Below are 12563 nucleotides of genomic sequence, written 5' to 3' on the forward strand. Positions count from 1 at the left end.
GAGGCATTATTTCGCTGAGCTTCCGTGGGTTCACTGTGTAAATATGCCGCCTCAGAGGCCTGTGGTAACTGCACTCGTTTCCTCAAACGTGACATCTAAAAGCATTCATTTCAAAACACTGTTGCAGCGAAGAAGTACAAGCGTTGTAAAATAATGTTACAATGACAAAGCAAACGCTGTGAAAGTCACAAAGGAAACACGGAAAAACCGCAAATACTGCTACAACGCATAAGTACGCTGCTAAGACGGCGAAGGAAATGCGTTAAAAGATACAGATTCTGCAAAGCCGTGGAGCACTGCTCGGTACTGTAACGAGCAAACAAACGTAGTAAACGAAACATGCGATCAAGACCAAAGACTACGGGAAGATCTCAAAGAATATGCACAGTCGCTGCAGAAGGGGTGAAAGGGCGGGACTTGTTCCAGTATTTGTTCCTTACTATAGAGGGGAGTGAATGGCCGGGATCTGTTCCAGGTGAATTTCTGGCGCTAACGATTCCTCCCTCTGCCGGACTCGCTGTCCACATTAGGCGTCGCGCCCCCACATTCGAGATTCCCCTCGGCGACTGCACTGGCCGTTTGCCCCGTCCTTCTGATAACGGGAAATGTGAAGCGTGCATGACGCACCCTTTTGATATTTATGCGTGAATGAAAGTGCTATAAATGTTTTTGCCTAAACCACAAGATCGAATGTTTACACTGGGTTCCATTAGATAGACAGTTATGCAACATGTTAAGATATGTTGTTGTTCACAGAAAGAACTCCATGCAGAAGCTGTTAACCGGTACAAATTGTATAACACGGGACGTTAAAACAGTCTCTCCGCAGTGCCGTATGATTGTTACCCATGCGTGGCATATGACTGTTCGCCTGCCTGGGTTTATCAACGAAACAATAAACGCACAACGATACTGCAGTGATGTTCTGTACCTTTCGTAGGAGAATTTATGTTAACTGAAATACTAAACGGTTATTTTGAGCAAGATGCTGCAACCGCGCATACAGTTCGCGTTTCAATGTCCCTGCTTACTGACATTTTTGGTGAGCGGATAATTTCACAGGGACTTTGGCCTCCATGATGGCCTGACCTAACACCACCTGACTTTTTCTTCCGGGGTGCAGCGAAAGCAACTGTCCAAAATCCATCGATAAATTGAAAACCGCAATACCCACTTTCACTGTTTCTATTACACAAGAAATGTTACAGCTTGTGTTTGGAAATATAATTAGACGAATTGAATTATGTATTTACCAACAGGGGGGACTCATTCAGCATTTAATGTGAAAATTTGTAAGTAAAAATGTATATTAAATCATAATAACTTGTATTTCACTGAGTTTCATTTCGGTGTATTCACTGCGGCATACGGCACGCGATGCTAACGATCGTATGGACTTTTGGAACACCCCGCATCTATCAGTGACGCGAAAACAGATCCTGTGAGAGTTCATAAATCTCTCAGGCAACGCTATTAGCTGTCAGTGCCTCTGTATGAGTCAGCCTTGGATCCTTTTCTTAGGGCCGGCCGGAGTGCCCGAGCGGTTCTAGCCGCTACAGTCTGGAACCGCGTGACTGCTACGGTCGCAGTTTCGAATCCTGCCTCGGGCATGGATGTGTGTGATGTCCTTAGGTTAGTTAGGTTTAAATAGTTCTAAGGTCTAGGGGACTGATGACCTCAGAAGCTAAGTCCCATAGCGCTCAAAGCCAAGTCTTTTCTTAGGATGTTCCACAGAACACTAAATGGTATTTCAATAGAAACAACAAAAGTATCCTAAAAGAATTTCCTCAACATGTGTGCATCCTTCTAAAAGACGATTGTGACTCTAATCCAGTACATCGTTTATTGTCGCTATCTGAATGGGTAACGTTGCAGCATGAGACAGGGACAAAACTTCTCCACTGCCCAGTGGATCAAGTACTGATGAGGCCCAGGATTCCGCAACTTCAGTGTTCGGAAGTGACCCCGTGCAGTCTTTGGCGCCAGAATAAACAAACCGCACGAATCACTGCAAAGTATTTTTCTATACTGTTTGGGATTGCTACATTTGGGTGATTTGATACTGTCAAATAGGTTAACACACGTTTCAATGAAATAAGCTGTAACAGGAGGTGAGGGTGGCAAAGAATCAAATCTCATATGTACTTGAATACCGCAAGCAACAGAGTGACTTTAGGGTTCTCACTGCTAAACACACCTTCATTGGTGAGAATGGAGCGAGTGTGATGCATAGTTTTGTGAGGTTGAGAGCAAGTCTAGGTACAACTACTGAGTCTTTCTTTTAAAATTCTTCACTGTGAGTCCAACTACAGACCTTTGCTTTCCACTGGAAGTCATATTTCTTGGATTATTCCTCAGTGACTTGAATAAGTGAGGAGCGTCATAGAAAACAAAATACTTTTTCGCCATTCACTTCAATAAATGGATTTTCTGAGTTAATCCCTCATAGTTTTCGCATATTTACATTATTCGTTCCTTGACCACAAACTACAGTTTTAGGTCATAGACCACTATCCTGAATTTGAACCAAAATGTTAATCAACAAATCTTTTATTATCACCCCTGACATGACTTCTCAGGTCAAATAATAAGCTATTATTTGCTTAATATTTAAGTATAGACGTTTGATCGTCACTACAATCTTACATAACTGGCGCTCAGTTAACTTTGAATCACAACAACTTTCTACAGTGGTGTCCTCAAAACCTTGAAGTAAGTAATTTTGTGCATTCTAGGTCCTCAGTGACTTCAGTGACATCAAATACTACTGACACAATTTTTTCCTATGGTTACATTTTTTCAACTTTTAGTTGTAACAAATCAAGCACTAAGCTATTAATACCTGGCGTACCCTCTCAAATTTTTCAACCAGCTCCTTGGTGTAGGTAAACAAAAATATTTCGTCCAAAACCTGTATAGTTTTGGTGAACAGAAATGAAAAGCCAAAGCAAAGCTCCTCCCTTGCTCTGTATACCTTCTTCCCTTATGTTTCCTGTTTTTCATAATTCCCTGTAGGTTGATAAACTTGCCTGTCAAATCATGAGAAACATTGCTTTTAGCAGTGCTACACTTCATTACTTTGCGCTTTAAAATACACATCTCAGATCTCAGAGCACGAATCACCCCTTTCTGTCTCGATACTCTTTTCTGCTACATTCTCCACTTTCAAATTAATGGGAATCATGTTCCCCACTTTTGTTTCACTTTGGAAATGATATTATCGTTCACTTCAGCCTGAACGTCAGCGACTGACTCTTGTAGCTCCACTTCCTCTTCTCGCTTTCTCAACTTTAGGCTTGGTCTGAAATTAGTTTCCATTTTATAGGGAAAAACTGAAGGAACAGAGCCAGGCCTAATACTGAAACGAGAATAAATATTGTTGTATGTAACAAATCATTGGTCAAGCATTAAATATAGCCATTTCATTGCTTTACAAACAATTCTTATCGTTGGCTTAGTAGATTCTTGTTCGTAAAGTTCTTCTCTACAAAATGATCAGAGCATACTACGTGACTTCTGTTTAAATGCTCTGGTCCTTCTTTTATAACTATTCCGCCAAGATCTGCCCTCCTGTTACGAATAAATCACTGTTTACATCTAGAAATAACAAAAGCCAAGTTAGAAATAATTACTTTCTCAAACATAAAAAGCACAACTAACTCACTGAAAGACACTAACCACAAATTTACATTAATACTCACATTGCTTTAGTCCTCGGGAATCTGTAGAAAGACATTCGATCACTTTGTTGCCAATAATCATTTCAAACATGTATGGCTCAAATAACACCTCTACCATGCATTTTCTGCTCATGAACAAACAGGAACTATCTTTCAGGTAAGCCCTCCTACGTTTGTTTACACACGCCAACCTGTTAGTATTCATTTCCAACCACGAGGGCATGCTGCAGTCGCTGTCACACACTCAGCCGTAGTTTCCGCTATTATCTTTATAGGCTGTTTACTTGCAAGTGACACGCTATTTAATGCGCCAACTCCATTCCTAACAACTTTTTTTTTTTTTTTTTTTTTTTTTTTTTTTTTTTTTTTTTTTTTTTTGTGCGTAACAGCCCTGTGGTTGAAGATTTCAACGAAATTGTTTTGACGTAATGTGGATTGTTATCGTTTCGTTTGTTGACACAACGGCTTTGAAGGACGCGGGACTGAATGTGTGTTACTGCGTTAATAGCTAGTACAAGGGAGAGGATCTATTGACGGGATGGGTGGAGCGAAAGCTCGTCGTCGGGCTAAATTTTCACAGTTTCCAAGTGTTGCGCGATTACTGGACGAGTGTGGAAAGCTGAATCATAATATTCAGTATTGCTTCTACACACACTTTCGAACACGAACAGTTTCCTTGTCGCTATGGATAAATTCGTCGTATGTTTGCCGTCGTCCTCATCATAAGTGGATATTACTGACACCGACAATAGTGAGAGGCATGTTCAACCAAAAAAATAAGGAACCCAAGAATATGTCTTCTTCGAGTTGCCGTAGTAAGTCAGCAAAAAATTTCAAAAAACCGTCAGGTAGGTCATGCCATGAAGGATGGAAAAACACATTTTCTTTGATTGATTACGGCAAAGAATGGACAAAATGTTCAGTAGTGTGTGTAAAAACGCTTTTGGTTCCAGTGTAGTGCTTCCGTCACCAGCTGCTACTTCTGCAGACAGTGTAATGCATTTGTTCGAAATGGATTTTCCCTGTGGAGACAGGCAATTGAACGTTTCAGAGTTCATGAAAAACGCCTGTGACTGCTCTGGCAACTGCGGAACAAGGTACCAACGTGATATCCCTCAACTCAACATATAAATTACAAGATGTGAAAAATGCATGCAAGGCGATTTTGAAGATAATATCGTCCCTGCAGTTATCAAGTCAGTAAGGAATAGCAACTCTTGGTCAGACCAATGAAGCATCAAATATTCATCAGTTGCTGCTGTTAGAGCAGGAGATGGTCCTGACTTGGAATCTCGGCTGCAGAGAACTGCAAATAATTGGGTCTCTCACCATATATTGAATGAAGTTGTCTCGTTATTATCCAGCGATGTACAGCAAAACATCGTGAAGTCTAATAAGGAGGCACTACACTTTTCTCTTATTGTAGATGAGCCTTACGACACATCAGTGAAGGAACAACTAACCAAATGTTTCAGATATGTCGATAAAAATCTTCAAATTAAAAACAAAATTACAGGCTTCTATTGAGTAGCTTCAGCAAGTCCTAGGACATTGTTTGAAGTCGTCCAGGATGTCATAAGATGTTCATCCCTCGGTATAAAATAGAGTCGTGGTCAATTTTATGATGGCGCGAGCAATGCCAGTGGACGTTTAACTGGATTTCAAAGTAGGATTATTCAGTTGCTGCCGAGAGGTATATTTGTTCATTGTTCACAGCATAATATGAATTTGGTAGTACCAGATGCGATGCTAGGTACTAGTCATGTGCAAAACTTTCTGATGGTTCTTCATGAATTAATATTATTTGTAAGACATAAGCCGAAAAGACTAGTGGTGTTTCAGTCTCTGCAAGAAGACAAGGAAATTGGTGTTGCAGAAAATGTTCAAACTGACTTTCTAACCATTCTGTCATATGAGGTAGTGTGTCAGTGTACAATCAACTAAAATCGTTGATAATAATTATGACGATATCTCGCAATTATTGGAAGATGTGTCAGAAGGAAACAGTTAAGTCGGTGGAATAGCTAGCAGATTTTTTCAGGCTTGTATCAATTCGGTTTTTTATTTCCATGAAAATGTTAATTTCAGCTTTTGGGAGGATTGAGGAAATTCATTCTTCCTTTCAGAAGAAACCGTTGTCGTACTGGGAAATCAAAACATTGGTGGAAACCATGTCTGCAAGTGTAGCTTCACAAAGGAATACATTTTCTGAGTTGTGGAATGAAACGATGTGAAAAGGGGTGGAATGTAACATTCATGAACCAGTTTTGCACAGAAGAAGTGTAATATCTCTTTATATTCGATGAATTATTCTGATACAATTCTACCCTTGAATGACGTTTCCTAATTTTCCATCTTCATACTCGCAGTATCCATGCGCAAAGTAGTTTCATACAATAGCTATGCCATGAGCCCATAATTATTCTTTGTAGTACTCTCTCTGGTGGTTGTTAGAAAAAAAGCTTCCGAGATTGTCTTCGTGCCGATTAGCCTGAGCATTGTTTGAAGAATTGTAATCTGAATATTGAGATATATGACAAAAGATAACTGATACGAAATTGTACGATTATATATATATATATATATATATATATATATATATATATATATATATATATATATATATATATATATATTGCTCCTTCATACAAAAGGTGTGTAACAATTTATATTATTTGACATTTGAGAATTAATGATATTCATCGATATATTGCGTAGTTGTTAATCGGAAGGGAACTTCCGAAAGACTGGATACGAACCTGCATTCAATAATCCAAGAGCTCCATTACTTCTTCGGAAGGTTAAACTTCATCAAAGCCAAATATCCGCTTGATCTAAGGTTTCCTGACTGATTATACAACGCTCCTAAAGATACGAGGCATTTTATTTATACAGACTGCCGCAAAGCACGAGCCTACAGAGAAGAATTATCATCGCCTGATTTCGTTCTAACAAGTAAAATTTCTGAATCATTTTGAGTGACTGAGTTATGACTGTGTTTCCTATTATGAATAATTGATTGCTCGAAAGAATTGAGAACTACATAACTACATAATTACATAGATAGGAGGAAAAACTACAGAATGAAGATACCAAAAATGCTACGAAGAAGATAGTGATTCTCATACTTGTCAAACGCCAGAGAAAATGTACAGACGAATATTTTTTTTAAATAATTGACGTGGATGTGGATTCGCTAAATCGTAGATTTGACCCAAATGTTTTGGAACTTATTGTTTGAAGCTTTTGCCATCGCTGAAATTGGTGTTGATCGAATCGTGTAGTACTATGGATGAGACTTTCGATGAAGATAAGCTAACACTGCATAGGGGGCATGTTTCTAGATGTGTGCAGAATGAAGGAAGATGAAGTGGGCAACTTTCAGACATTAGGAATATCTTAAGTGGGGGAAACAGTGGTCCCATGCTTGAAATGCTTATAGAATTTGTGATGCTTGTTCAGATAATTTTAACTATACCTGTTACTTCCTGTACCTCTGAGCAGTCGTTCTCAGCACTTAGACGACTGAAAACGTTTTTTATGTCAACGATGATACGTAAAGATTGAATAATTGGGCAATTTTTGCATGTTGATAAATAAATGACAAAAATATTGGTAGTACCAAAATTGGAAACAAATTCATATGTGCAAATGACATGAGAAGGAAAATGTTTTATACTGAAAGTTTATATGTCATGATTATTAATTGGTATGTAAACGGAGTTGTTGTGTAGTTCTGTTCACAAATAAATCTTTGCATAGTTCTCTCTCCAATAAATTCAAACTATCTGATTCATAAGGATTTTTTTCATTTTGATTTGTATGAATGTGTTATATTCTTTTAGTAATGTGTTGATAATATTGTTGCCTCTTACAGACACTTTGCATGCGGGTTGTTTAAAGTTAGCAATGCCTGATAAAGATATAACTGGTATCTTGTAAGTGAAATAAAAGTTGAAAAAAGACAAAAAATTTAACAGAGGAAGAATCGATTAATGTCACAATGACATATTTCGAGAATATTCGTTACAGTAACGTATCCTTCTAAGCTAAACCCACTCCACCACAGCCCTTGCAGTCCTGGATCTGCCACAGAGAAGGTTGTGTGGGCAGACACGTGGTCAGTGGGTCCCTGTTGTCCCAGAGTTGGTCCCCAGTACTCATTTTAGTCTGAGTAGAACTCGGAACGCATGGCTTGTGTAGGGCTGTAACATTAAAACCAGCAGTGCGGGCAAGCCTGGTACTTTGGCAGCCCTCAGAAAGTAAAACATTATTGTTATTTTACTAAGAATTAAAAATCAAAATAAAATATTAAAATATATACGGATATAAGCACAGAACTGTGTATATGATAAACAGTAAAGTCAAGCACATAGAAATGGTCAGATCAACACTGTTTCATAGAATCAGTAAACACTAAATTTTTGGTACAGGGTACATAAACAATCCTGTCTTTGCCGTCTCCCATACCACTTCGTGTGCACCATGTTCCTTGGGCCTTGGCTCAAGTTAGTTATAGATATATAACCATCCATTTTAGATTTTTATTGTACCGGAGACTGTGTAATGCACATTTGTCTGAACATTTAACTTTTGCCATATCTTTATTCGACAACACTGTCAATTATCCAGTAAGAAGTAATGGTGTAATAACGGCCAGTCTACTGAGTTTAGAACAACGGTTACAGAAAACTGCAGTGTGACAAGTCAGTGGTATTATGAAGCGAGAAGTTATGACAGTTGGATGTAAATGATGAAACTAAAAAGTTGTTTGCCTGACAAAATTCTTCAACTTGGAGGGAAGTGGTTGGAGGTGCGAGGCGGCACGTCTGGAGGCATGCGTTGTTTTCAGTTCGTGGTGTAAGAAGATCACAGTTGAGGCCGGTATGTATTCATAACTAACGAAAAGTCAGAACGTGTGAATAGGAGCTTGAGATTATTGTGAATATGAATGGAATCGAATAACATAGCTTTTCGGGGACTAAGGGAGGAAACAGGAAAATAAAACAGTGTAAGGTTTTTAGGAACCAGCAAATTTCTCACAAATTACAGTCCGGTATTGCGCGATTTAATAAGTAAACCAAAATAGGCCTACACACAAAAATACCTTAGCCCTTTAATTCAGAATATCGTATCCTGTGCTGTTGAAAAAAATTTATTAGTCATAATAATGGTGCCTCATAAATTTATATTGTTACACATGCAACACAGCGCATTACAAAAAGAAATCAGTTAACTCAGATATTTAGATATGTTACAGCGGAAAGCCCTGTGACATGAAGATAAATGAAAACTTTTTAAGGTTTCGTGAAATAAAAGATGAAGAACGTACATTAGGACGAGAAAAGGAAATGCTAATTGCAATAGATGAAAGGGGAATTCTTAACTAAATACTGCGGTCAGGGTGCCAATATGTCAGCCACATGCGAAGTGATCAGAACGAGAAGTCAAGAAAGACAAAAGACTCCAAAATATGTGCATTGTGAAGCGTCTACTTTACGTCTAGCCCGTTGTAACGATGCTACATGTGGAATTCAAGAAGTAAGGTCTTTTAAGACGCAGTAGAAACGTCGTATCATTCGTCAGTCATAGAATTAAAAGATGGAAAAATTTGGTATCTTGTTAACCTTAAAAAAAGCTTCGTCCAACACGTTCGTCTTCGAGAGACCAGATTGTGAAAGCCTTCCGTTATGTTTACGTCTATTGGGCTACTTAAGCCTCAGGAAATAATAATATTGACATCTAAGTGAAGGCAAGCCAACGGTCCTCCCGCAGTGGTAACACCGGTTCCTGTCAGATCACTGAGGTTGATCGCTGTCGGGCTGGGCTAGCACTTGGATGGGTTACCATCCAGTCTGCCGAGCGCTGTTGACCAGCGGTGTACACTCAGCCCTTGTGAGGCGAACTGAGGAGTTGCTTGACTGAGAAGTAGCGGCTCTGGTCTCATAAACTGACATACGGTCGGAAGAGCGAAGTGCTGACCTCACGCCCCTCCATAACCGCATGCAGTGACCCCTTTTAGGCTGAGGAGGACACGGCGGCCGGTCGGTAACCGTTGGGCCTTCCCGGCCCTGTTCGAGCAGAGTTTAGTGCTGTTTTAAGTAAAGTGAAGGAAGAGAACAAGCTGTTGTTTCGGAAAACCAATTAAAGAAATGTAAATTAATTTTTCAGGTAGCGCTGCGATAAAAGCTCTGCAATTTAGCATCTCAAATATTGCTGTAGGAGAATGGAGAGCTTGATAAAGCGTGTTCTCTTGTTCAGATGCAGCTGATAATTTATCTTGCTATCAGTAAATTTTTTTAAGAAGCAGTGTCATGCGCTTCATCTTCGACGAAGAAATGGGACATGGCAAATAAAAGAGCAAATTTCAGGGTATGCATAACGTTGACCGTTTCTTCAAAATTATTTTCACAAAATTTAGAACTTCTGCTTCCGACGAAGAGACTACAGTAGTAATTCTTCTAAATGAATGTGAGGAGGATTTATCCAGTAAATTTCCAGACCAAAAAAGTTCAGAAACAAGAAGTAGCCTCATTCACCTGGACAGTTGATTAACATAACTGTCAGTAACAGAGAAATCAATCGTAGCTACAGCGTTCCAGAGTAGTGCATAAAATTTCGCCTGGTTTTAACTATTCCTCTTGCTGTTTCTTCAGCTGAATGATTATTTTTGAAACTCATAAAGAACAATCTGTTGAGTTGTATGACCCAAGAGAGAGGTAGTGAACTTAGCCTCCACAGTATTCAAAAGGATCTGTTCATGCCAGTGAAAGAGTCAATACCTTCCATCACAGAGAGTGCACCTCATGGTCCAGTTTCTCTAGTGGTCAATGTGATTACAGTGAGGTTTTATAAGTGCAAATCAATCAAACAATAGATAGATCTATAGGTCTATGCTTGTTGATAGTGACTGTCAATCACTATAATGTGTTTAATTTTTAGAAACATTTATATGTATAAATAACTTTTGTTTAATTCTTTGAATATAATAAACGAATGACCTCTTTGTTTATATCACGTGGGATTTTACAACACACTCCATTCAATTTCTATTTCCAACTGCTGTAATGAAAGTTACTTTAGTTAATGATAAGTTGTAAATTTTATTTTAGGGGGTCGGGATTTTTATTTTTGTAGGCAGGCCCATATTGCATAGATTGCACCTCTGAGTCTGTAGGTTCGTCCAAATACATTTGAACCCGAGTTTGATCTCATTTCTGTTGGATTTAAGTCAGATGCGTTACTGATTGAGCTAGCGCAGTCTCAACATATTCTTATAATACTGGTATATTTTGGTTTATCTCAACACAGATCTTTGACACGGGCAGTGTTCATAGAAGATTATAAAGGAAAGGGAATCATTTTAAAATCTATCAAGACTCCCCAGAAAACATATACTACATTCCGCCATTCATATGCACCTACCGATATTTTGGAAAGTCGGCGCCCTTGCATACATATGATTAGAATGATTCGTGTTCGCTTCATGTATGTCATGGGCAATGCTATATAGTTCGTTTGCTACTTCTGCGCCCAATTGTATGAAGCATTTAGCCTTGGGTTGAGGCAGTAAATAACCTCAGATCAAGCTTGACCTGAAAACAGGATCCTGCTTGACGCGAAAATCCGCGGTCCAAACTCAGGTCCACTTGTTGAGAGATTCCTTGTCTTCTTTCGCATTTCGCCTCTCATTTTCATCAATTTTATTAATGTTTTATATCATATCACGGTGAGAGCGGGCCGAATAAGACCATTGTGATGAAAGTATTTGTACTGATATCTCAGATTATTTTTCACTTGATTGCTATGCATGTTGGGAACTGTGTGTGGTCTTGCTTTTAGTTTTCTCTGCTACTTCCCTGGGTGGCTTGTGGCGAGGCGAGCACCAGAGGACGCGACACACTGCATGCAGTTACTTGGGGGGGGGTCTGCACTTCCACAAACGCGGGGAGGGTCGTACATCACTGGGCTTCAGCGCCTGGCGGGGCAACGGGGTTGGGACACTTGTGAGGAGGGACAGTTGTGAGGAGGGACAGTTGTGAGGAGGGACAGTTGCGAGGAGACCCGGCCGAACAGGTAGCGGGCGGTCTACAGGGACACCAAACAGGTTGCCCACCGCAGTTCAGGACTGCTGTGGATTTAGCGGAATATACCAACAATGAAGGTGTAAGTTATTGGCGGTGCGTAAACGTAAATAATAAGTGTAAAGGAAGACTAACTAGCAGATACAACTTAGTTTCAGGTGAAGGCAGCCATACATGTATTCCGGACGTCGCGGTTAATGAAGTGCGAAAACACGTGGCAAACGCCAAAAGGCGTGCAAAAGAAACGGAAACTTCAGTTTCATCTGTTTACGCCGAAGAAGTAGGGCCGCTGCTCAATCAAGGATACGACATCGTCACATCACCGCCGTCACAGAGGACCGCAAAACGATCGCTGCAACGCATCAGGCAACCATGAGACATACACAAGATCCGACCGATGCTGCAGGAATATTTCTGCAAGAACATCATTTGCTAATGAATGATGGGAGCAAATTTTTACTTGCAGATGACAACAGAATACCAAATGATAGGATATTGGTGTTCGCCAGCGAAAGGGGAAAATCCTGTTTAACAGACTGCAATTCTTTCTTTGTTGATGGAACGCTCAAAAGCTCCAGCAAGCAGTTTGGACAGTTATTTGTTGTTCATGCCGATATTCCTAGTTCTGAGGAGGAAACAAAGACAGATCCAACCATGTACGCCTTGCTACCCAATAAAAAGCGGGAAACGTACGACTTCTTTTTCACAGCTGTTAAGAGCAGCCGGCTGCCTGGCCGTGCGGTTGTAGGTGCTTCAGTCTGGAGCCGAGGGATCGCTACGGTCGCAGGTTCGAATTCTG

The sequence above is a fragment of the Schistocerca americana genome, chromosome 11 (assembly GCF_021461395.2).
Source record: "Schistocerca americana isolate TAMUIC-IGC-003095 chromosome 11, iqSchAmer2.1, whole genome shotgun sequence".
NCBI lineage: Eukaryota > Metazoa > Arthropoda > Insecta > Orthoptera > Acrididae > Schistocerca > Schistocerca americana.